The 26,240-nt window shown below is 48.7% G+C and overlaps 1 long non-coding RNA gene across 2 annotated transcripts in view; it reads left to right on the forward strand.

Moving 5' to 3' along the window:
• LOC148055738 (uncharacterized) overlaps positions 1-22,630 on the forward strand; it is a 29,677-nt gene extending 7,047 nt beyond the window's left edge. The window contains exons 2-3 of one of the 2 annotated variants that reach the window (XR_015705103.1): positions 10,817-11,921; positions 20,663-22,630. This is a non-coding gene — a long non-coding RNA (uncharacterized LOC148055738). Of the gene's footprint in view, positions 1-10,816; positions 12,074-20,662 lie in introns of those variants that run through there. The other variant, XR_015705104.1, reaches the window with a different exon arrangement.
• The last annotated feature ends 3,610 nt before the right edge of the window (positions 22,631-26,240 follow it).

The raw sequence follows: 26,240 nt of genomic DNA on the forward strand, positions 1-26,240 counted from the left end.
GGGCCCTGCTTGGCTATCTCAGCCCAGGTCCTGGACAGCACACCTCTGCAAACCCAGCTAATCACCCCTGTTTCAGCCATCACCGCTGAGTTGGCCACAGGCCTGATCCAGCGCTTGCTGATGTCAGTGAAAACCTCATTTCGGTGCCTGCGGTGCTGGTCACGTGCAGGTGGTGGGCATCCTTCCCCCTCGCTCCCTACCCTCCTCCTGCCTTGTCTGAGCTCCCACAGGGAGAAGCAGGTGGGGGGGGAAAGCTAGACAGATGTGGAGAGGAACAATAAACCCTCCGCAGCCTGGTTTTGAGCATATTCAAGAGCAAAGCAAGCACCGGGAGGCCCAAGGACACAGCCCAGTACTGCTGAACCTCGGCATTTGCCTTGCCCTGGCTCGCACCGCTGCCAGGGCTTGGCGTGCAGCCGGCACTGCCCAAGGCCGGCTGAGCGCTGCTCCAGCTCTGGAGCTGGCCATCCTCCTCCTCCTCCTCTCACCCTGCCCACTGCTGCCTGCCCAAAGTGATTCCAAGGACCCACAAGGCCTGGAGTAGGACAGGAGCATTAGCCTGGTCATGTTAATTAATTAATAAATTAGTTAGTTAATTAATTTGTTCACTCAGACACAAAATGCCAAAGGCACGCAGTGGGAAACATGCAACCTTTCTGCTCTTACATGTGGCACATGAATCCAGAGCCAGTGTTGCACATCTTCAGGCCCCAGGGGTCTGGGGTTTCACGTGGCGGTAGGCAGAGGGGTTTTCAGTGGCTACTGCAGTGCTCTTGGACTCGTAGTCCCAGCTTTGGTGGCAAAGCCCAAATGTAATGCCCCTCCATATTCATTTCTTTCTCTCTCTTACGATTCACATTACTTGCAGCTGACCCAACCATACCACAGGCTCGTCTCTGCATGCAATGCCATCATCACCCCTGTCGAGACTTGTCTTCTACAAACTGCTTTTTCTGTCACCAGTCAGAAGTGGCCAAGCGACCGGGCAATGCAATATGACAGGAGCCGGGAGCCTTCCACTGTGTACCACGTGCGTACACAAATGCAGACTCTCAAGTGTCCCTTGCTGGCCTGTGCTTCAGGACAGCAGCAGGCTAACCGGTCAGCCTGGAGAACAGATGAGTCATTATTTAACACCACGGACAGGCTAAGATCTTCACAAAACTTCATGGTCCTTGTGACAGACAGAGCAAAGGCAACTGGCATTACAAATTATTTTAAAGATTTAGAAACCATAAGAAACCAGTTGGGCTGGAGCAATTCATAAAGCAAAGAGGTTGTGGGTAACCTCCTCAAAGCCGGGAAGAGGGGGGACAGGTTGCCCTCACCCATGAGTTTGCTCTTCAGCCCTACCCCAGTGCTGCCACCAGAGGCAGATGTGACATGCAGAAAGGGAACGTGGTCCCAGAGATAGCCCTGCCTTTTTGTGTGGATGGTGGGGTTTGTCAGAGGGCTAGAGATGCCTTACTCATCTCCAGGGCCTCCCCTGCACGAAGGAGAGGAGCGGACCACAGCTTTTGTACATCATATCTAAGAAGCAACTTTGCTTCTGTGTGCAATGAGGTGCAGTAAAAACATTTTCAATCGAGAGGTGAGAGGTAACACAAAGAAATATCTCTGTGAAAGAATTATCACGGGCAAGACAGAAATAGGCTTACCAAAAAGCGACGAAGCTCTAGCAGGATCCTTTTGAGCTTGCCATGCACCCAAAGGAGATACTTAGCATTACGTCAGCATTGTCCTAATTATGCAAATTGCTCATTGGTTTGTGCACCAGGACACCAGCATTTTGTTTGCTTTGCTCCCAGACCCCAGCCTGCAGGCCAGTGTTTTGCTCCTTTGCACTGGGTGTGCGGCGTGTCGTCGGGGGACAGCAGGGAGGTTCACAGAGGCAGGGGCTTGAATTTCAGAGCTCCCCCTCCCACTGCATGCACACCTGCTTTAAAAGCAGGGCTTGTTTCTAAGGCAAATGGGATGGGGCATCTCAGGAAGATGGTTATGGATAATAATGCATGTTATGATGATTCCAGCTGTCTCCTATGTGCTGGGTACTAATGTGAGTGTCCCCCGGTGCAGCCACCCTGGTCAGGCTCACAGGGCACAAGGCATGCTCATCCTCTAGCACTGTGTGCACTCTCCTTCAGGTTGCAAGCAGTGGAATATGGTACAGAGACACTGACCCCATCTCTCGGTCCTGTGCCACTGATAGCCTGGGAATTACCTCACTGCTTGGTGAGAGCCATCTTTGCCACAGCTACGTGTGTTGGTAAATCTGTTGGGAAAGCAGTTTCAGGGGGCTGCTCAAGGAAATGAACTTCCCACATCCATGGACGATACAAAATAGGGAAAAAATCTTCATTTCTTTTCAAGATTCATTTGGGATATTAGGAAATTCTACTGAGAAAGTTCAGAGCCAAGAGAAAAAAATTCCTAACAGCTTCCTTCCTGCAAATATATCAAAGGCAGCAATAGCACTAGCCAAATGTTAGATATATATGGCACCTTAGCAGAAAAGAAAAGATTGTTTTTTCTGTAACATGCTTTCAGCTTTTTGCCCTGATCCTGCTCCTGGAGACATGCGGGGAAGCTTTTAAACCAGGAAGACCCTTGAAGTCTGTCAAAACTGCTTGTAAAACCCCAGTTTATGCTACAATTCAGTGACAAACTATGCCAGTTTCAACAATTTTTCACTGCAACCTCATCTCAGTACTCCTCTTGGACTGGACCCTGCCTTTATAAATTTGACAGTAATGGTCCAGTTGAATCCAGGGCCCATGGCTAAGCCTCAGCAATTAATGCTCATTGATTTATTCACATACATATTCACCACAAGGGTACAAAACCCTCCGCAGACACTATGCAAATAATGTATAGTAATAAATGCAAATGCCCCACTTGAATTTACAACATCAATATTCATACTCTGAAAATTAAGACCTTCTCTAGTCTATTAGCATATAGTTATTAATGGCCAGTAAAAAGGGCTGCAGCTGTATACAAACAAACATCTCCCTTCATAGAAAACCAGCAGCAACAATCCCACAAAAAGTGCTGTTTCCTAAGAGAAAACAGAGCTTTGAAAAACCTGCAGGGAGCATATTTTGCGTGCAAGTACAGAACTTCTGATCTTGAAATATGTAATTATCTGGGGAAACCATCTTATTATCGTTATTTTTTCGTTTTGCATGTCTGAACTTTTTATTTTTAGATGAACCTTTTTTTCATGGAAAATTTGGCCTGAAAGCCTATAGGGCTGTATCTATCTCCTTTGAAATCTCAGCTCTCAGGCTTTCTAGAGTGTCCAAGAGCTGTGGTCTCATATGTCCACAACCAGGTGAGCACTTGTCCGTGGCAAGGTGAGATGCTGCCCTAGATTTTCTGACGGAGTTGTTATTTCTTGTTGACAAGCTCACTGCCTGTTAAGCCTCCTGGCCAAATCAGACAGTGTCACTGCTCCCTAGATGCTGTGAAACTCAAATCTCTTGGAAATGTACATTTATGGGACTGAGGTATAGATAGTCCTCATAAAATGGCCCACTGACATTGCACTGCCAGACCACCTCATCCGCCACCAGCACCAAGGAGGAAGGAAAGGAGAGCAACAGTGGTTGGAAAGCATCACTTTCTCTAGGAGGGGAAAAATTTCCTAAGGGCTGAGGTGCATCAATACCAGGACATGTGATCAGGCTGGATTCTGCCAAGTTTGTTTGTCTTCTCTTTGACACCAAACAAGAAAACCAAAGAAGTTGCGATTATATTTATTTGGTTACTACTGTAAAATGCAGAATACCAGAACACCTCCTGGACCTGACACTTTGGCAGTTCAGCACCCCTAGGAATGTGTGGCCGGCTAGCAGGGAATGAACTCTTACTAATACCCCAAATTAACTGGGACGAGTCCTGGTGTCATCTTTGTCTGCTCGGTCTCCAGGCAATGGAGGAGCTGACTCCTCTTTCACAGCTCCCTCTGGATTTTTAACCCAGTGGGCAGTCAGGTTGGTCCGGCATGGTTTACCCTTGGTCAATCCATGCTGGCTGTTCCCAACCACCTTTTTCTCCTTCCTGTGTCCGGAAACATGCTCCAACAGGACTCACTCCATGATTTTCCTAGGGACTGACATGAGGCTGACTGGGCTGCGGTCTCCTGGATCATCCTTCTGGCCTTTCCTGAAGATGGGTACAATGTTTGCCTTTCTCCAGTTGCCGGGGGTCTCCCCTGATCTCCACAACCTTTCAAACATGACAGAGAGCAGCCTTGCAACAACAGCCATCTCCCTCGGCACCCTTGGGTGCAGCCCAGTGGGTCCCATGTGCGGGACGTTCTCTCAAGCAAACCCTGACTTGATCCTCATCCACTGATGGTTGTTCTCCTCCCCCTTCAACCCTTTCTCTAAGCATAGAGGCCTGGAAGACCTTCTCAGTGAAGACTGAGGCGAAGAAGGGAATGAGTGCCTCAGCCTTACCTGTTTCTGCTGTCACTAAATCACCTGCCCCATTCAGCAGTGGGCCCCCATTTTCCTTATTCAGCCTTTCATTACTAATGTAGGGGTAGAGACTCTTCTTGTTTCCCTTGATGCCTCTTGCAAGTGTCAGCTCTAGGTGAGCTTTGTCTTTCCTAGCACCGCTCTACACGTCTGGGCAGTGTTTCAAAATCCCTTCTTCGTAACCCACCCTTGCACGCACCTCCTGTTACCACCTTTTTGCATTGGAGGCCAGTGGCGAGTTCCCAGTTCATCAATTATCCATAGCCGTTGCTCCGCTGCGCATGGGGTGGACCCAACAGCTGCCTTCTAATGAAAGAGAGGGAGAGATGCATAACTTGCATAAATTAGCTTCTAAATTAAATTACAGCCTCATAAAGTACCGCTGCAGAACATAGCTAACTCTTAAAAGCCTGGTGAAACCTAGCCAGAAAGCAAGCCGAATGCTTTTTAGAACAGCACGTGAAAAGGGCACCGAAGGAGACGCAGCAAGATTTGTCCCCTTTTTTCATTTCTCTGTGCTCGGTGCTGCTCTCCTCCCACCAGCTGAAGTCAGAGATGTCTGATAAGGAGCACTGTAAGATGAGATGTAAAGGTGTGCTTGCAGCTAATTTACAGTAACAGGAAAAAAGCACATTATATCCGATTCAAAATGCTGACTCTGCCTGCCCTGCAGAGCCCCTTTGGCTATATAATTACAGATCAAATATCATGTTCATTCAGATCTTACTGGATCAATAGCCTACAGCCTCCATCTGCAGCTTCACTCCTACACCTGAACCTAAAACAAGCTGATCAGTCCTTCTGCTGTGACCTGAAGCATTGAAGGTTTCTGAAGGACGATCAAAGTAAGGGCATAACGGCTAGGAGGCAAGAGGTTGTCCAGCATCAAGGGATGAAAATCCATTTGTTAAAATGCCCTATTAAAAAAAAAAAAAAAAAAAAGCTCAAAACACCAAGCAAAAAGCAAGCAAATGACCCTTTCCCCTCGCCCCTGAGCAATGAACTTTCAGATCCTCCAGACTGTTCGGCGGGTAGTTTTGCTAGCAGGGCACAGCACATACACAGCACAGCTCTTGTTACAGCAACGAAAAATCTCCCAGGTGATTTTATAATGTAGAGGTGTCTGAGCTTAGGACCTTTTCCTGTTGCCCTTTCTTCTGCAAGCAGATTACTTGTGGGAATAACACTGGCTGAGTGAAGAGGGTGGACTACCTGCAAAAGCAGCTTTGTGTAAATGATGTTCCTGTACTCACTGGCTGGGGGAAAATTTCTGCGCCAAAGTTCTTTGACCTCCAAGTAAATGATACAGGTTTGGAAAGCAGTTGTTGAATTTGACATGGTCTAGCAAGTGAAGTGAGCCCAAGTACGCAGGGAGAGGTGCAATTGATGGGTTTGGAGTAAGGTGGCTTGCTGGCAGCAAGCCAGGGGAAAATCGCAATGCACCCTGAAGCCAGCATGTCAAGTGAACCCCAACTTTTTTAACATCCAGTAGAGTTCCTCTAAGAGAAAGTGAAGCCTTTGCATGTGGGATTCCCAAAAGCCCAAAAGTGGAGCTGCTCCAGGCCTCTAGGAGGAGGCATAGGGCTGAAGGACCTGTCTGGACCCGGCAGGAGATGCAGCTGGGGAAGAACTTGCTGTGAATCGAGGCACGTTAAGAGACTTTCCAAGCACAAAACTAGCTACAAATTTTGGCTCCAGCCCTCCATGGAGGCACATCAGCAGGTTCATGTGGGAGCCAAGTATCCAAGCATCCCTTCTGGACACAATCCTTGTTTAGCAATGAGCCCCAGAGGAGTCAGGTATTGGGGAAGGTCTGCCAAGCCCCTGTAGCTTGGCTTGGCACAGAGGCAAGGGAAGGTGAAGCTGAGAGGCCCTGCCACTGGCACTGGTCTGACCACCGCAGTGATTTCACCACACGATGCATTCAACAAAAAAAGACTGTTAATCCTCATGCAAACCCTCTCCAAGACGCATCCCCATCTCCACGCTGTAACACACCACCCCCAACTCATGCCAGGACCACACTGTATAGAGCCATGTTATGGAGCTCCAGGAAGTTAATCCAGCTAAAAAGAACCCCCAAACGAAAACTTGCAAATGAAAGTGCTATGGGTTCTCTGATCTGGCTTGTGGCACAGCCCGACAGGCACCAGTGGGATGTCCCCTCACCGAGCAGGAGGGAGCACAGCAGCTTGGGGTGGGAGTGGTGAACGTGCTCCTGGCGTGTATCACTGCTGAACACTTTGCTTTGCAAAACCACAGCCAGAGGATCTAATTTGGCCAGCTGCTCCTCCATTATAGGTGATAATGCAGGAGATGGAATGATCCCAGATTGCCTGTTGGAGCCCAGGGTAGGTTTGCCAAGCTGGCAGCAAGAGCCAAGCCTCCCCTCCTGCACACTGCCTTCTCCTTGGTGCAAGCTGAGCAGGTCTGGGAGCCAGGGAAATACCATGGCTTTGGGGGCTCTTTCTTGCTATGGTCCCCTCACCAGCAGTACCATTTTTTCCACAGAAAACTGCATGTTCACTGGTCATCTTTTACAGCAAGCTAGTGCTTTAGAAATATTTTTCTTTTCACGTACAACTTGCAGAGTAGCATTCCGGCTTGGAGGATGATGGGCTGTATTAACAGGACTCCAGCATCCCTTTGGTGTCTGGTTCTTACTTTCCCTGCAACAGTGTCACCCAGTCCTGCTCGAAACATGGCTCAGGAGAGATTATGTGACGACAGACGTCATCACTGCTCACAATTGCGCACCCTGCTTTGTGCTTGTTCCCCTCCCTTTTTTTTTTCTGCCAAGTTATCGTAAAAGAGGCAGTTTCTAACTGGCGATGTGAAATGTTACCTTTATCACTTCTCCACAGCAGCAGCGGTATTATAGGTTGTCAGTCTAAAAAAAGCAGCATTGTTTGACTGTGCAGAGCAGGCACGGAAGCAGCAGCGCAGGCTCGCCACATCAGGATCCAGAGGTGGAAAGGGCCCCATTAGGTGTTGACACGAACACGACGCAGCTTGCTCTAGACAACTTTTGCAAGGCTGAGCCTGCTCAGACGTTAAATGTATAAATATAGATCCACGCAAAGGCAGTGCCGTTCAGCCAAGACCCACATGCACCAGTCTCCCCCTCCTAGGAGATGAGCAGAAAAGTGGAGGGAGATTGCTCAGTGCTGAAACATCACCAGTGACGCAGATCTCTAAGTGGGTCAGATGGAAAAGTGATGTTAATGAGTTTACATGAGAAGTTTGGAAAAAAAACCCATCCGATGGTGAAGGTGAAGTGAAGACAAAGCCAGGGGTTTTTAGTATGTTAGGCAACAGGGTGAGCAACAGGGTAGGAGCCTTCCTTCCCTCCCTCCGACGTGGGCTTTTTTACTTCTTCACTACGGATATGAAACAGATGGGGAGAAAGGGAGGACAGACCCAGTTGGGGATTATTTAAAAGCAGCAACAATTCAAAAGTTTCCATAACGAAATTTGATTCTTGCGGAGAGCATGTGTGTGCTGGCTCTTGCCTATCTCAGGGCAGTCAGCTGAATGCACAGCACGCTTGTTATCTCCACGCGAGCCCTCCCTTTGCTGAGATGCCATTGCAGAGAGGTGCACAATTCAAGGAGCATGACAGAAGGCAGTATCTGGATTTATGTCTGCCGTATTTCAGGGCTGTGTGAGAGGTGTTAGCAGTTTCAAATGACTTCTCTGCAAAATGAAGCAAACTGAAGGCACTGATGTTAGTATCCCCATCTGTCATCTCAAAAAGACAGAGCTACTGCCCACCCGTCTTCTTTTCAGCAGTAGGCCACACTGAATATTGTCAAAAGCAATCATTTCCCCTGCTAAATCTTTCCTTTGGGCTTCAACATTTCTGTCTGTGACAAATACAGGAGAGGCTAAAATAAACAGCACAATGGTAAAGAGTCACAGAATGGGAACCATGGAGATCATCTAATCCACCCCTGCCCCACCCCGAAAGCAGGGGTATAGCTAACATGAGGTCAGCTTAGCCATGGTTACTGGCGCCTTTAAACCTTCAAGGAGACTCTACCTCTTCTGGGCAACTTGTTTGACTAAGTCACCAAATACAAAAATGGGCCAACCTGTTTAGTTGACCAGAAGGGTGTTTGTTATTCTTTCTGGGTCGAGGCAGAGATGAAGCCATGGCCAGTGGGAAGTGTCAGGCTCATCAGGTCTTGTGAGAGCTGTGTCACTTGGTTATCCCCCAAGTACAGAGAGGCCTGATGCTTTCAGGGTCTGGCTAAAGTGCAGTGGCCCTGCAAGCAGACTGGTCTCCATTGCAACACTGTGCTCAGGCTGTTCCCCAGCTCCACACCCTGAGCAGCCAGGCTCAATCCTGCACAGGTATCGAGGGTGATGTTTGGGGTCAGAAGGTGCAATAGACGCCATGCACTGTGCTGCAAATAAAGCAGCCCCAGGTTTGAGGGAGCAAGAGGCAGGCCAGATGTAGAGGTCTTGAGGTTACTGAGTGAGAATTCACAGCTCTGCAGAGGGAGGAATGGGCAGCATCATTTGCAACAGACAGCTCCGATATTAGTGGGAAAGAGACGAAGAGGAGGAGGGCTGGAGGCAACGCTGACTGCAGCCTGATATCAACCCAAAGACTGGTCCCGCTCCCAGGAGGAAGCATATCCCCTCAAGAAGAGAATTTTGTCAGAGGAAGCCTGCACCAGAACCTGCACCACCATGCTGCCTGCCCTCCCTGCGCAGGACGCAGCATGCAAAATGCTGCAAAGTCACAGCCATGTCTTTGCAGACATCAGTGTGTGATTGCAGAGTCCCCCTAGGCTGTCCCAGGCAACTCCAAAGGCTTTGCTGCTGCATCTTCCCCCCTAGACATCCCTCAGCAATTTAGCTTAGTCCCAGCTCATGCATACCCATGAGTTGCTGGGGTCACTATAGATGCAACCCATCTGTAACAGTGGTGCCTAGTGATTTTTGCCATGCTGTGCATATACGCAAGCATTTCCTGGAGCTGGGGAAGAGCTGCTCAGGGAGCCTGGAAGATGCGTGCAGTTTTGTGTAAGCCCTGAAATGCCATCTGAAAAGCAAATGAAATCGGTGCCTTTCCGAAGGGGAGAGTGCTGACTCACCCAGTGTTTGCTTCCCTGCTCTCTACCCCTGCAGACTACCTAACAGCAGTTTCTTTCTGCTCTTTGTAAGTGCTCTGGGTCTCCTTCACCTCCTTTGCCTGTCTCCAGCTGCATGAACACATCCTTCCCCTTTTCACAGCACTCACACTCAAGCCCTGTGCGCTCATCGGTGACGGTGTAGCTCGCACCCTGGGGCTGGAGCTGGTCCGCGTAACTGGTTTCTGTGCACCCGGTTTGATGACACAAAGCAGGGCCTCTGAAGCCCACTTCCAGTGCCATCATTGCAGGGGAGCTAAGGGGGACAAGCACCCTCTATGCTAAGCCTGGACCATTCAAGTCTCGCAGACACACAGTCGAAGGTCACTGCCTGCCACAGACCAAAGCACCACATGGGACTCTCAGAGAGAACCATTTCCAGTGCTGCCTCTGAGGGATAAAGTCATCAGCTGACTAGGGGAAAAAAAAAAATCACAGTTAAATTTCAAGAAATATTTAGAAACAGATACTCTTAGGTAGCACTGGTGCCAGGTCCCCCAGTAACAGTCTCGTTATGTCCAATAAGTTACTCCCTGAAAAGCTCCCAGAGCTCTTATTATCTCTGGAGTGATATGCAGAAGTGGTCTGATCTCTTGTAGAACTTACAGGAGGATTTAGCTCTTTGTTTTGCATTAATTACCTTTCTGAAAAGAAAATTCATATCAGAAGCCTGGAAAAAAATAGAGGGTAAATACTGAATGAAAGTGGTGTAAAATTAGGGTAAAATCCTGTCACACCACTGTTTGCAGTAGGAGGATTCTAGCCTTATGCTGTCTGAAATCAGAGGAAAATTCTCTATCTCACCTTGCAGGAAGGGCCCCCTCCAACAGACATCTCAGCTGGATTAAAATTTTAACTAAGAACATTTTCTGAGGAAGGAGAATAATAGCTTCATAAATGTATGTACCTTACATCTGAAATCTCACTGGCTTTGAATTAGCCATGCATTCGCAGGCCCTTTTGGTCTGACACTCTTTTGTGTGAGATTATTTATTTTATTTCTATTTCTAAGAAGCTTTGTGTAATAAGGTGTTAAGCTCAAGATAGTTTAAACTAATATTTGATTGTGGAAAAGGGTAATATCACTGAATAGGGTTAAAAGTGGGTGCTTATAAAATTAAAAATTGTTCCTGCTCTGCTTTGGCAGATTAGGCCTGTGAAACTATAATAGGATTTCTCTTTCTCTCTCAGGCTTTAGCTTTTCCCTCGGAGGAGCAGAAGACAGACGACAGACAGCATACTCAGCCTAATGTCCAAACACTGGAGAAGTGCACATGAGACTTTGGATCAAAAATCCCTCACGGCAGGTTACTGCTTTGGTTGTAAAGAGCAAATAAGCAGGAGACCCGGTTAAGCCCACTGACAAGCTTACAAATTAAAGCACTAAGGCCTGAGCGTTAGGGTAAAGAGCAGGCAGCTGTTTTGAGTGCTGCAGCCTGCCCAGACGTGCCTAGTGAAGTGAATAACCATTTCCAAATGCTCTGGTTGAGCGTGAGCTGCGATGTAAGTGAAAACTTGGATGGGTTATTCAGAGACTGCATTTCTGAAAGCCAAAGCCCGGGCTGGGAACACAAGAGTGATTTGTTCTCCCCGAGCATGATTACCTGCTCACCTCTCCTCTCCTTCTCGTGACTGGAAGCTGCCCAGCAAGCGCCCCTGCAGAAGAGAGACGCTCCTCCCAATTTCTCCCGCGATTGCTGTGGCAGGGAAACAGACCCTGGCCCCTTGCCAAGCAGAGGCTGGTCCCCTGCGCCACGCACAGCTGGATGCAGACACCCAGCGCCCCATCCCTGGCCATGGCGGGGGAGCACAGGGGCCGGGGACAGCAGGAGAGCCCGAGAGCTTGAAGCCTGCTTTGCACGACAGAGCCGGCACAGGAGGTTGGATGAGTTACATTACTGTGTGGAACCACCTCAGGACTGCGTTTTAGTCAGGTCTGCCTGTTAAATTTATTTCATAATGAAAAAATAAAGTGTTGGTCTAAACCAAAATCAGTCTGACTTCAGTGCTGAGGTGGGAGTGATGGCTCTGGTGCAAGCAGAGCTACCATATTGCCCACCCCTCCAGCAGCACCACCCTGCACCCCACAACAGCATTTTGTCCTACAAAAGGAAACCACATTTGTCTTTTTGGGAATCTGAATGCTCCAAATCTCTGCCTATTGCAGCCATCCTGTAGAGCCACTTCATGCACTAGAGGGTGAAGCCAAGCATCAGCGAGACCCAATGTGGTGGAGAGGACACCAGCAACCTGCCTTCACGGCTCACCTTACGCCATCTGAAGCACCCCCTGGAAGGTGACTCCTCTCTCCATTGCTCATGAATGCTGTGAGGACTGCTTTCCACATGCAGATGTGTGTGTGAGGAGCAGTTAAGTGAAACCGATCTTTTTTTACCAGAAGACAGGGTGACCTCATCACCCTGAGGCACAATGGCAGAAAAAAGGGGGCATCTTCTGGCTTGCCACAAAAAGGTAAAAAGGAGCCCCCCTTCCTCTGCAGTGGGAGAGGAGTGGGCAGCTCGGGGGGTCTGAGCTCTGCCCTTGCAGGCCAGAGCAGAGGTGCAAGAAGAGGCAGTGCCTTCACCCAGGGGCAGGGCTGGTGATGGTGCCGCTGCTTTCGGGCAGCAAGTGGGATAGCCACGGCCTGAGCAGACCGTCACCATCCCTTAGCTTGCTAGTGGCGGGTTGCATTTTACAGTGTGGGGTAGCAATAACTTAAGCCGTTCACAAAGGTGAGTGGCTGAGAATGATTATTCCTGTTTTGTAGGCAGTGAAGGAAGGGAAGAGCAAAGCAACTTGCTGACGGCCATGCAGCCAGCCCGTGGCAGAGCAGGGTTAGCATGCAGGTCCCCGTCAGTGTGCCCAGCCCTCAGCACATGCCTCCTGGCCTTGTGGCCTTTCCAAGGAGAAATGTGATGTGGCAAGGGGGAAAGTGGCAGGGATGGAGTGAAGAAACTCAATCCTGCAACCCCAGCCCTGAAGCACTGGAAAAAGACACACGCTGGTGAGATGCTTGTTGCTCTGCCAGGCCATCTGCACCCCACTGCTGGCAGGACCCAGCTGTGATGGACTCAGCCTGCCTCCACCCCAAAAAGCAGCCTCCCTATGCCTCCAGTGATCCCCTCTGTAAGAGGAAGGGAACAGGGTAAGAGAAACAGGGGAGGTGATAAGATAATATTATCCCTGGTTCAGCACTGTATCAAAGCAAAGCAAGCCCTTTTCTGAGAAATCTCAGGTGCTTATTTCGTGAGATGACAGCATTTAGAGTTCAGACTGGATGGTGCAGAGTCTTTCTACAGTGTTATTTGCCTGCCCAGTAGTAGTCAGTGGAAATAATCTGAGATTTTTAGTACTGTCCTGACCACGTTTTTTCCAAAGAGAGTTGGTGCAGCAAACATGATTCCCAGTTTCAAAAGCACCTGCAGCAGTCAGTGAGAAGGCAGACCTGAACCACCTTCCTCTCTAAAGTACCTCCCAGTGCCTTGCAATGTTACTGCGTCCCCAGAGACAGCTCCCCGACAGGGACAGCAGGACAGGAGCAGCACGGCATGGAGACCAGAGTGAGGTCCGCGCGTCCGTGGCTGACCACCCTGCTTTCAGTGGATGGAGCAGGCAGGCCAACCGGTGCTGAGGGTTCAGAGACAGCATCAGGGAGTAGGGCAGGAAAACAATTTTGCAGTGCAAGTCCTGAGTAGTGAATGCAGCTTGTTTGTATAGCAGATTTTATCGTTATGCAATGCCTTTGAAGTCGTAGTAGCGTAATGGGACAGGTGATGCAATCTCTCGTATTAGCAAAGTCCAGGGGGAATGACCATCATTAAAGTCTCCAGGTAACGCTCTGGTTTCTGTTTCCTCCCCAGCTATCTGGTCATTGAGATTCAGTAGAAAGACCTGGAAAGCATTAAAGGAACTGCTGCTCCTGGCTCCTTAGCCTGCTTTAGAGTAGCAGACCCCATGCCAGGCAGAGCAAGGGGTCGGATATTTTGCCAGATGCCACCAGGCAGGCAGGGCTACCTGATGCACTCTGGGCACTGCCAGGCCTCGCCTCAGCTCAGCTGTCGGTACGTGCCACCCATGATAACCAACACCTCCTAAAGCCCTGGGAGGGTTAAAAGAAAGTCTGACCCCAAAAATCCTCCCTTTGGAAAGGGGTGACCTACAGTGAGTAATGGCAATGGAGAGACATGCAGGCAATGTCAAGTGAAATGTGATATAAAAATTATGATGGCTGAGAAGAGTCCAGAATAGGCAAGTGCTGGAGATATTAAAGCAAACAAGAACATTTCAGGCACACAGGAAGCATGAAGCTTACCAGAGGGTTGCTGAACTACAGGTCTATAAATGAGCTGACAGGGCAATTTAAGAGGCTAAGGACGCTGCAGAGAGAAGGATCTCTTGGGGTTGTTTCAGAGGAAGTTTGGAGAGGTATTTGCATGCCAGATATATGATTTTCAGGTTAAAAAAGGCTGAGGCTTCATCAGGAATTGAGGTACCAAAAGAAGGGAACTGGCCCAAACCAATATATTGAATAACAAGTTGCAAGGACCCAAGCTTTTAAAGGCGTCCCCCAGGAACTGGATACCGTGTTACAGCTGTAAATGGCACCTATGGAAAAATGATACATGGTTAAGTTTTTGCAAAGGGATAAAGAAATGTTATAGCTAAACTGATAACAAAATATGGAATCTCTCTTTAAAGTGTGTTATTTTATCAGAGAACCAAAAAAGGAAAAAAAATCTTGCACTCATCTGTAGAAAGATGCCAGTGTGACTACACAGCCTAGTGAATCTTACTGCAGGCTCAGGAAAACTGGATGAAAAGGCAATTAAAATATAGTTATTAACAGTGTATACTAGTTCAACATGGACTAACTGGCAGAGCTTCAGTATGTCTGAATTATTTCACCAGATGAACCATGAGTAGCTAAAGAAAAGTACATGACAATGCCAAGCTGAATTTTAGAGGGCCTCTGACTGAGATCCCAAGGAGAAGACTTTGGTACACCAAGCTACTGGTGAGGTGAAAGGTGCGGCAATAGCACGGACCAGAACCAGAGTGATGTGATGGGACATGTGGCAAGGGCACAAAGTTTAGTGTGATCGTCAGTATGGAGGGGCACTGACATCTGAGGAGGAGGCAGAGGAAATCCGTGGATTCACCCAGCCAGTAAACTCCATCCCAAACTATTAGGAAAGCAGGCACTTGACGCTACCTGCCTGGCAGCCAGGCTTTCAGACGAGTCTGTGCAAGCAAGCAGGGGCCACGAGGCTGGAGAACAGCTGAGGCTGCACATTTCAAAGACAGTGCAGGGGGAGGGAAATTAATCCAGGCAATAACTGATCTGTTAGCTTAACCTCAGGAGTATGACAGGCGTTTGACTAATTTTGAAGGGAGGAATAGTGAAAGATGTAGAGTTTAATAGAAAATGGTATAAAGTGCAACAAGGAGGTTACCAAAAATAGATCTCACCTGACTAACTCAATGTATTTTTTGATAAAAATAGCTGAGGTTCCAGACAAGAAAATGCCATGGATCTCATCTATCTGTCCCCCTCTCTAGTAATTAGTGGAGGAGTGTGTTAGTAAGAATTAAGAGGTAAGGAGCAGGCCAAGGATGAGATGTCTACAGATTGTGCTGAAAGCCTTCTCCACTAGCGATAGTAGCCTTTACACTCAAAATGAAGGCTCAGACACTTCTGTGTGGGTGCTCATCTTGGGGGAATCAGATGTGCTGTGTTGCACCTGGCTGTGGGGCCGCCTGTCTCTCGCAGACTTGTAGCCTGTCATGTCCCTGCCTGCAGTGTCAGGGACCTCCGCAGCCACCCGGCCCGACCTCCTGCAGCCTTCGGCCCGCAGGAGGTACTGCTTTGCAGACAGCACATTATCGCTGGGAAAGAAAATATCCAATGGCTAATTAAAATTTCCTAGCGATGACTAAATCCACAACAACCCCTCTTAAGTTGTTCCAATGGTTATTAATTAATCTCGTCGTTACCATGGCAGGGCTTCGGTTGCTGCCTTTTCGCCAGATGCCCGCAAAACGCAGTCTTTGCTCCGCCACCGAGGGAAAAGGTGAGCATTTACCCACCCAGCAAGGCTGTGCCGTGCTGCCAGCACTGGGGATCTCACCCTCTGCTGCGGGGAGAAGGGCCTGCCGGGGGCTGGCAGCTGGCTGGGCTTGGCAGGTGGACGCGGTGCTGAAGTGAGCACTGCCAGCACCTAGGCTGAGAAATTGGGTTGGCACCAAACAGGTCAGCATCTCTCTGTGCCTGGCCAGGCGCTTCCTCTGACGTCCTGTCCCCTTTCCCTGTGCACACGAGCAGCAGCCACCGCTCTGCTCTGCCTTGGGATTGATTATTTCTCTCTCTCCAGCCTCATCCATTCATGACGCACATTGATTCAAATGCTGTTGCTTTTTACTTCTCTCCCTCTCTTTTTTTTTCCCTCTATTCCCCCTATTTTTATGACGCATGAAGTCAGGTTTGTCATTATTCTATATTTGCATGGATTAAGCTGCCTTCATCATCTATTAGCTTCCAAGTGATAAGAGCCCACATGCAGACTCCCTTGTTATGTATGCTGCCTCTGCCCGCCGTTCCTGATTACTTCTGGCCCATATTCTAGCTCTAGGAGCCAAATGGCTGTCTTATGCAGAAATGCCTCAAAAACGATTTTTTTAAGATGTTCTTTTCAGAAAGGGAGATGTGTTTTCTTCCACGTTTGTCTGTCTTGGCTGCCTCCTTCTGCATTACCAAACTGTTCAGGCTTCCTCTCAATTTTTCATGTTTTCCTTTTTGGCCCAGTAAAATAGTTATATATGAGGTGAAACAACCTGATCTATCTGTTGATCTCTTCCTTTTATTTGCACGCCTAACATCTCAGATACCTTGGGGGGTGGTAGTTCTCAAGTCTTTTACAGCAATTAATGTCCTATCTTCCCACTTAAAAATACTTCCTGTTATTTACTCAGCTTGTTGGTTTAAATAAGATTAAAAAAGAGAAAAAAAATAGACTACCCTGGAAGAGGACCTATAGAGATGGAGAAACCCAGGAAACCAGACAGAGGTGATTGATAGAAGAGGTCTTTCTCCCCTCCCCTTAGCTCCTGGGATCTGGTGGATTTGTCTGCATTAGAGAAGCTGCTGAGTATGAATGCGTTTGTATACGTGGTAACCAGCAAACCTGGCAATATCCTTGAAGTCTGTAACAGCCAAGGTTTGACGAACCCAAAAAAAAAGCTATCTGATAACCAAAGTGAGAGGATGACTTACGAGAAATACCCTCTCAGCCGTGCAGTAGGTTGGTGCCCATGTGTGCCTGGGAAAGGCGGGAGCACACCAGGGATGCCCGCAGGGGACAAGTTTCCTTGCCTCCTCACCAGTCTTGAGGTGGAGCTGCCTGGCTGGGGGTGGTGTTGCCCAGTGAGATGCAGCTCCAGCAGGGAGTTTGCAAGAGCTCAGTTTCGAGCGGCAGTTCCTGGTGGGTTTTTCATCAAATCCTGGTCTGCTATCACTTCCATTTATGCGTATTTTATGCATGCAATTAAATGATGGCTTCAAAGCTGATATGAAAACAGCTTCCCCTTTCCTTTGGTGTGTGTACAAGTCAGTAAACACAATTCCACTGAATTTCATCAGCCAGTCAATGCCATACGGACCTGGAGGAAAACAGCAAGTGCCAGGCAGCAAAAGGCCAAGGCCAGCCAGCAAAGGGGCTGAAAATATCTCCTTTATACTCCCTGAGCCTGACGTCTGTGTACAACTGTGCCTTTCTCTTCTGCCCTGCTGTGCCGGGGCCTGTCTCAGTCCCTTAGGGCAAAACTCACCCTCAGGGAGGTCCAAGGACCACAAAATGACCCAAACAGGGGGTGCAACAGCTACCGTCTGGGGGGGGTTCGCTATTGATCTCATCGGGGTGTAGGGCAGGGACTTTATTTATCAAGATGGGGGCAGGAAGGAGGAAAAAAGCATGTTTGCATGTAGAGTGAACTAATGATGCATCGTGTTGCTAGACCTGGAGCAGAGGGAAGGGGTGGCTGGAGAGAAATTTGGGCACAGTGCCGTGCTAGTGCGAGGACGGTGTTCTGCCTGGAAGCTGCCATGTGTTTCGCTTTTGGAATGAATGGATTACTCACTGAAAAAAGGGCATTTTAGGTCAAACAAAACCCTTTTCAAATTTAAACCAAAGAAGTGCAGAGTTTCTCTGCTAAAACAATCCAGAGGAAAAAAATCAGAGCTAAAAACCTCAAGCATTGTTGGGTACTTTCAGAATTAAACGCCTGGCTTCTCATTTTCCAGTCGCATTTTGTTGATCAGATGTGATTAAACCATGGCTTAAAGGTTACTAAGACATAAATAAAAACCATAAAACTAAGACTCTAAAGTCTCTTTCTTTGCCCAAGAAAGTGGGAGAAGGCAGCTCAGTCCCTGTCACAGCTGTGCATACATATACCTGGCGACTTCAGGTGAGAGCCTACGAGGTCATCTCTGCTTTTTGGGATGCCAGGCAGGCACAGATAGGCTCACCCTGCCAGCATCCCAAGCTTTCCTCCCTCCGTTCAGGGTTTAGGTGCTGTATTACGGTTCCCACTTAGTCGACAGCTTTCTGACTGGGTCCGACTTGTGCGCGCGTTGTCCATACGGACATCCCTGCTGAGGCAGGAAGAATGCGCATCTTCCCCCAGTTCCCACAGCACTGCCACTGTCATTTGTAAAAATATCTGTATGCTGCAGGAATAAAATCCCCTAGGAAAGGACAGATGGACTCGGGCACTCTGGGATAACAAGGTCTCTGTGTCAGGGACAGCAAGATGGAAATGACTTTGGAGAATTTCAGGATCCCTATGCTGCTGACATTACAAGACTGAGGGACTGAAAGGGCACCAGGACTGGCGGATGGTGAGAAAACAAGGATGGAGGGAAAATATCCAAGGTTTCAGCTGCAGAGAGCACTAGGCTGTGCAGGATATTTTTCACTGTGCTCCCTGAAAAACACTTGTCCTTTGAAGCAGCTCCTTGTATTAGGGGTCCTTCGCAGCCCCCCTCCGCCCCATCCCAGGTTCTTCTCCTGGGCTGGTGTGGTTTTGGGGTACACAGCAGGTAGGGTACAGTGAGGCCCAGAGCTGGGACCTGCCCCAGCTGGGGCCAGTACAAGGGCCAGTAAAAGACTTCACACAGCCTGTGGGTCTCACCCAGGGCACAGGTCCCTGTCGCTCTCTTGCTCCTTGCAGCGGTCATCAGGTTATGGCTAAGCGGTGCCTGGCAGCATCGCCCTTGCCGGAGGTGCTGGCTCCCACCCTGCGTTGCTCCCCTGCCAACGAAGAGCCTTTGGGCAGGTGCTCACATGCATCCCTCTGTGTCCGCACTGTGGTGCTTCCTGCACAGGGAAGCCTCTCCTGTGTCCTCTCCTTGCTTCTGGCTGTGGAGCCCTCCTTGACAAGGTCTCTTCCCACCTCTCCTTCCTAAAATGCAGCAACCAGGTGTTTCTATAGTTCTCCCATTCCCCACCCTTTCACTTCCCTGTCCCCACCAGCCCTAGAGAAGGATACAAACTCATCTCATTTTGAGCTGGCATTTTTTCCGCATCTCCCTTGCATCCAGCGTCATGTTTTAATGCTGGGGATTAATGCGGGGCCGCTAGGAGCAGGAGTATTGGGTATCCAGCTGGATGAAGCGCTCCATCAGCTCTGTGCTTCTGCCGAGGACGGTGGGCAACTAGATCATGGCTTATCAGAAGTAAAAGTCAGTTTCCAGATAAGCAGAGTGTAACATGTGGATTAAAGTTGTCAGTTAATAAAGGGGCCAGGGTTTAAGCTGCGGATAGGTCTGCATTTAGTGAAGTAATACTAGAAGAGATAGCGCTGTTCTGATGAGCCAGGAGGATGATAGCGTAGCGCAGCGCAGGGTGTAGAGATGCTGAGTTAATTACCAAAACTAATTACAAACGCAATGTTTGAGGGCTCCAGGCCAGCCTCTGAGTGCGCACGGGTTGTGGAGCAGACATGGAGGTGACGACCTTGGATGCGGGAACAGATCTTCCCATCCAGGTGCTTGATCAGGCTTGCTGCAAGCCGTGATGGAGCAACTAACGCAGACCTGAGAGCTTGGCATGGTGCCTTCTTTAACCCCAGAGAAAGTGATGGCCTGGTGGATTGACAGGCTTTCCAAGTGAAGATAACACACTTTATTTGCAATCTAATTGTCCTTTGTCTCTTTCTAATGAGCAGGAAATTTCTGCCCCTGACAGGCAGCTCTGGGGCACAGCTGGCAGCACGCCTGGCTGGCGGGAGCAGCAGGCCCCCATGGTGGGCAGCCATGTGCACCACCTCCATAGAGAACAAGGAAGACAGGCAGCAATATTTTATCTGCCTGCAGCAGAAAGAAATCCTTGGGGACCCCTGCTTTGCAGTGGATGGCAGCCTCAGTTCACACATCAAGAGCCGTTCAGCATTTCATTATAGGTTTGCATTCTTTAAATGAGAGGTCTGTGCAAGGCACACCAAAAAAGGCAGACACCTCTTTGAAGAGCTCACATTTGAAGCCAGGATCTCCTGACTCATCCACATGCATTGTACCTAGGTGCACTTTGAATCTCGTGGCATTTCTTGCACAAAAGTGACATATTCCTCAGTTGTGCCCTATGTTTCCATGAGCAGGCAGTACAATTCACTTTAAAGTGAATAAATAAAAATGAATTCCTAATTCCCACCAGTCCTAGATGGCAGTGGACAATCCAAAATGAGGTTAAGTTTGTTTCCAGTTTTCTCTTACTGCAGATTTCTCACAGCAGGGCAACAGCTCAGGCAAACGACCGTGCACAACAGTACCCTCCAGGATGAGTCACACCAGCTCTGTCTCTGAAGGAGGTGTAACTCTGCACTGGGAGTAAAAGAAGAGGTTGTAAACTTCAGAGCATGACAGTGGAGGATTTAAATAAGGGTCAAGTCAGATAAAATTCACCTTGCTTTCAATTAGATCATGAAAGCCTCAAGCACCCTGCCAAGTCTCCCTCAGCTCACTCCCCTTATTCTTCTCCACAGGTGAGAGCTCTTCCAAGCTGCCCTTCAGCCCGTGGAGCAATGCATTACTTCTGAGACTGGCTGATAGGGAAAAGCCAAGGTGGAATAACTAATGTCAAAAATTTTTTATTTTAAGGTAAGTATCAAAGAATAATTTAAGTTGGAAGGGACCTCTGGAGGTCACCTGGCCCCATCCCAGCCCAGAGCAGGACTAGATCAGATTGCTCAGGATCTTGTGCTCTTCATTTGTGACTGTCTCCAAGGACAGATCTCCCAGCCTTTTTGGACAGCCTCATCCAGTGCCGAACCACTCTCACATAAAGCTAACTGGAGTTTCCCCTCTTGCACCTTGTGCCTGTTGTCCCCTGCTGCTGTGGACATACAGCAAGGGTCCAGCTCCATCTTCTTCATGAGACCACACCAGGAGAACTTGTTGCCACCAGTCTCCCCAAATCCTCTCCTGCAAAGCTGTTTTTCTCCCCATCGGCCCCCAGCCCGCCCTGCTGTATGGGACTCATCCATCCTGCCTGCAGGATTTTGTACTTCGCTTCAGGGAGCTTCACGATGGTCCTGGCAGTCCCTGCCCGCAGCCTGCCCAGGTGGCTCTGAGGAGCAGCCCTGCCCACCAGTGTCCCTGCTGCCCCATGGCTGTGTATCGGCCCCATGCCTGCCAAGGTGCCTCCTGCCCCGCTGCCCAGGTGGGCGATGAGGACAAGGACCAGCACGGGGTCCCATACTGACCCCGGCCTCCAGCTTATTCCCAGGAAGACATGACACCTGGAGGACATCAAGGCCCTCCTGGCTTTGGTTGTGCCAGCGCAGCCCTTTCTGCACTCGCACGGGGCTCCACAAAGCATCTCTCCTCCTGGGTAGCTTTCCAGCCAGGGCTGCACAGCACGCACCAAGCAGAGCCGTTAGCAGGATCCAGCTTGCTTTTCTCATACACTTGCACTGCAAAGATCTCAGAGCCCGTTACGAGCGTTGCAGCGAAACTGATCTGAGGGTGAAAGCTTCAAGAGATTTCCCATCTAGAGCTTCAGGCTGAAATACTCCCAAAGACAGAAAATTAATTCTGTGCCTCCAGAGAGATTTTAAAGGTATTGCCAAGACTGAAGACTAAACCCAGAAACTCCAGTCTTACATCAAATGTATGACAGATACATGGTACCTAGCTTGATCTAGCTGAAAAAAACCCAAAAACTTATTGATGGAGTAGGAATTGGATACTAAACTTTTCCAGTTCCACATCCCTGTCACTTAATGTTCTTTTTCAGTTTCCTTTACTGTACATTTCAATATATCTGTATTGCAAATTGAGACCAGTAACTGCCTATGAGGGGATTCAAAGGCTAACCTGGGGAACAGAGCAGTAGCAGTGAATTGTGATACTGTGGAGAGATTATAGATTTATGAGGCCCTTTTGAAATATTAATCAATCAGGACAATCTCTCTTCCTCACTCAGGCAGATGTTATAATTTTCATTTTTTAAAAAAAAGAGGAAGCCCTAGCTTCATAAAACATAGAACTTCTCAAAAATTATTCACCAAGACAAAGGAAGATCTGGCAAAGCTGGGAAGGGAGTTTGGTCTTCAGCTCCCAGGCATTGCCTGGACCGGTTGGGATTGCCCACCTCCTTGCAGGGCAGACAAGGGCAGCATAAGTGACTGTGAACACAGAGGAAAGGCCTGAGAAAATTTCTCCTGTGGTGGTTAGAGATTTTTCTCCTTTATTATTTGCTGTATGCACTCATTCTTAAATGGACTGTGTTCATTAATATTGTGCAACAGAAGAGTTAGAAAAACTGTAAGATGAAGCAGAAGAAGGAAGGCTGGTATTTACAGAGATTTCAAGCTGCCAGGGAGACCATTAAACAACCTAAAGAAGAAACACTGCATGTAAATAAAGGTAAAAGATTACCATGAATGGCTATGGGAGGAGTACAAAATGAATATTTTTCAAGTCTGGTTATTACAATATAGAAGAAGGAAAGGGAAAAGACTGAAGTCAAACTGCATTTGCTTTTCCAGTCACATATGAAAAATGAAAAATTTCATTTGGAGTTGTTGTAAAATGCTTCACTGCATCCAAAATAGGACATTTCATTTGTTGAATGATGTCACCCTTTTTAACCCTTTAAATGGTGGCCTATGTATTTTTGAGCAAAAATAAATGCACAGAAAATTCTTCAAACTGTCTTTCCCAGCATGTTTATTATATTCTCCCCAAAAAGCAATTCTCAGCTCTACTTAACAAAGGCCTGGGGAGGGGGGTGAAGACATCATTTTGTAGATATTTGACACAACCAGTTTTTAACACCCTGCATGAATTGGCCAGAACACAAGCTGAGAGAAAGTAGTAGGTCACGCTTCAGAGCCATGAAGTCACGGGGCTCTTTTCCAAGCATGCACTGTGCTCTAGCAGGTCCCTGGAGCATGCACCGAGAAACTTTATGTGAACTTAATAATATTGAAGTGATTTAGTCATCGACAGAGTGAGGAGAGGAAATGCCTCTGTCACTGTCCGCTTTCAGTACGGATGAGCATGCCAGAGACTCTTTCTAGGCCAAGTTTTATCTTGACAGGTGTCTAAAATATGTAGGAGCTAAACTTAGCCTTCCCCGTGCGGTATGGTAATTTATGGGAGTTCAGGTTTATTGGATTAGTATGCAGCAACAAATAATGCAGCAAAACAGCAAATACCTTGGGAACGGGGGCCTCAGGGACAGAGGCGGTTAAAATATGTAAGGCATGAGAAAATAAACTACTGCTATTCTTGTTTTCTGTTGCAAAGGGGGAAAAAATAGCGGGTAGAAATTGTGGTTATCATTGATACATCGACCAGATTAACAAAGGGGAACCAGCCATGTTGCTGGTGCTTGGGCAATGGAGCTGTCCCTGGGAAAAGGTAGGTGGAAGGATGGGAAAAGAGGAAGAGTGGGATTTGTGTGTGCTCGTCTTCAGGCCCATCTCCTGTACCAGTGCCTCTGGAGATGCTGGTACAGGAGAGACCCCTGTCTGCAACTTGGCAGGGAGTCTGGCAGGGATGTCTTTAATTTTGTTATAACCCTTCCCTTCCTCGCCCACAGGATACAGGGTCTGTGTACTACTCTGTGTACTGCTTTCTCAGTCGGATTTTTGTTGTTATAGTTGGATAAACAGTTGCAGTCCCTAAAAAGCAGTCAATAAAAGATGGGGGGGGGGGGGGGGGGAAGCAAAACACAGAGAGAAACTATAGTGGAATGTTGTCAAAAAACTGCAGACAGAAAGCACAAAGGCTTTCCTAACCTGCCATAGCGCAGGAGAGACCTCCTGGCACCAAACCCACCTCCAGCATCCTTGCCATCCCTGTGCACCCCTCTCTGCTTGGTGCCCAGCTGTGGCCCCCATCATCTTCCCCTAACGCAAGGCTGAGCCTAAAGCTGGGGGTGACTTCCCGGGGTGATGTGATTACCCATGAGGGGTCCAGGAGGAGTGTGCAAGGCGTGTGAGCGGATTATGTCACCAGCCTCTGAAGAGCAAAGGCACCAGCAATCATATTACTGCTGGGGTAGGAATCCAGTATTCGCATTTCCATCTCGGCCATGGCTGCTGTCCAACATAAGGTAATGGTCTCCTTTGTTTTAGTTTCCAGATCATAATGGACCTTAGACTAATAAATGAAGAAAAATGAAAACACATTGGCAAAAATGGATGCAGAATGAAAATCCTGAAAAATAGCTTTATTGGGATAAATCCAATCCAGGAGTCCCTCGATATCTTTGATACCACCCTGCAGCGTGATGGAGAAGAAGTGATTTATCAGAGCCTGCAAGCATGTTTGCTTCAAATGCTTCTATGCATAGGTAGCCACTCATTTGTGAGATGGGCATGCTAACCAAAATGCAACCGAAATGCAACCGAAATGCAACCAGGACTCGCTGCTGTTTCCCTCTAAGGAGTGGAAAAGTGACTGGATGCCTGGAGCCAGGCACAGCTATTCTAGTTTCACTAGAATCCCCTCTATTTTTCCCAGCTCTTTGGCCTGACAAACTTGCATTAGGTCTCCTAACATCTCTCATGTTTTCCTGGTGTGCTTCGGCATGACCATTGGACTCAGCTGGTGCCAGGCACTGGGTGGAAACCAAGAGGGTGCAGGGAACCTGCCCCAAAAAGCCAGGCTCTCTGGTCATAGCGACAAGAGAAGGACCTGTGACGGAAAATAAATAAGTGTTTAGGTCATAAAACACAATTTTACCTCAAAGCATGCTCTGGTGGGGTGCGGGCTGCTAGGCGGCACACGTGGCCAGCCAGCTCCAGGTGCTTGCACCCTGCCCATTCGGAGAGGGACCGTCCCCCACATTAGGGGCTTGGTTTCCCTTTGCATATGCCCCTCTGTGCAGCCCCAGCCACATAAGGGCTGAGATTCACCTGGGACTTTCCTCCTCTATCCCTCCCAAGCATGCAGGGAGAGCCTGGATCACCCCGTGCCCCATCCAAGGTCCTTGCCTGCTTCTGGCCATGCTGTTTTATAAACACTAACTCCAGCAGCTGCTTTTCCACTGCTGTTCAAACCAGTGTAGCCTTGGCAGGAAAGAAGACGCTGGTGGTGAATCTATCCAGAAATATCCTGGCACTCCACACCTGCCGGTATGGTTAACACAGTGGCTCCTGCTCCTTCAGAGTTACACCACTGTGAAAGTGCTTCCAGCAAACACTGCTCATTTCTTCTTGGGAAAGAATAACCTACCAGCAGGTAGCAACTTTCTTTACGCCTGTGGCATTTGGGCTCTCACTGAGACGGTGACCCCTGCAGAAAGCCCACCTGAACCTGAGGGTAGCGCAGCGCAGCTCCTAACACCAGCAGCAGATAAAAGCAGAGGCTCCATTGACCATTCCCACTGAAACCATTTTAGCTCACAGGCTTCAAAGGCTAATGATAACTCTGGCGAGCCACACAGTGAGCTTGTTAAGGAAGGTCTGCTCGTGATTCACAGACCTTTGCTCACCCTGGCACCCCCTAAAGTCACTTGTCCTTCTGTGGCGATGGTGGCACCATGCACCCCCTCTCACAGAGCTGGGGGACGAGAAGGCTGCGGGCAGCCTCTGATCATCACCGTGAATGAGCAAAGTGATGCAGCCTTTGACAGAACTTGGGTTGTGGGTAGGTGCAGGCAAGTGGCAGGTTTGAGAAAGGTGGGGAGCAGCTCTGTGGGAAAGGGGAGGGTGGTCCCGCTGCAGAGGACAGGCAGTTGTCAGGGCAGTGAGGTACCAGCTTGTGCAAACCTGTGCTACCCTCTCCCCTAACTCCAGCATGCAAAACCTCTGGGGGAAGATCCCACCATGCAGGGAGTGTTCACCTCTGCTGTTTATCACTACGAACTGAGAAAACATGCTCGTCCCATATGGGACGGTGCATAAAAGTAACGGTGCCTGCAGAACTGCCACCTCTCTGTCGAGGGAGGCTGCTCTCTCATCCGCCTGGCTCTGGGCAGCCACCTCACCTCCCCACCAGCCCAAGGACGGCACAGAGGAGGATGCACTCCCAGGCCAGCAGACTTTTCCCTACAAAGTTAACCATGATTTATAAAGTTCCCGATAGACAAATTGCTTTAGGAAGCCA

Source organism: Nipponia nippon, unplaced genomic scaffold (assembly GCF_047370975.1).
Source record: "Nipponia nippon isolate SJK-2023a ecotype South Korea unplaced genomic scaffold, ASM4737097v1 scaffold_2, whole genome shotgun sequence".
NCBI lineage: Eukaryota > Metazoa > Chordata > Aves > Pelecaniformes > Threskiornithidae > Nipponia > Nipponia nippon.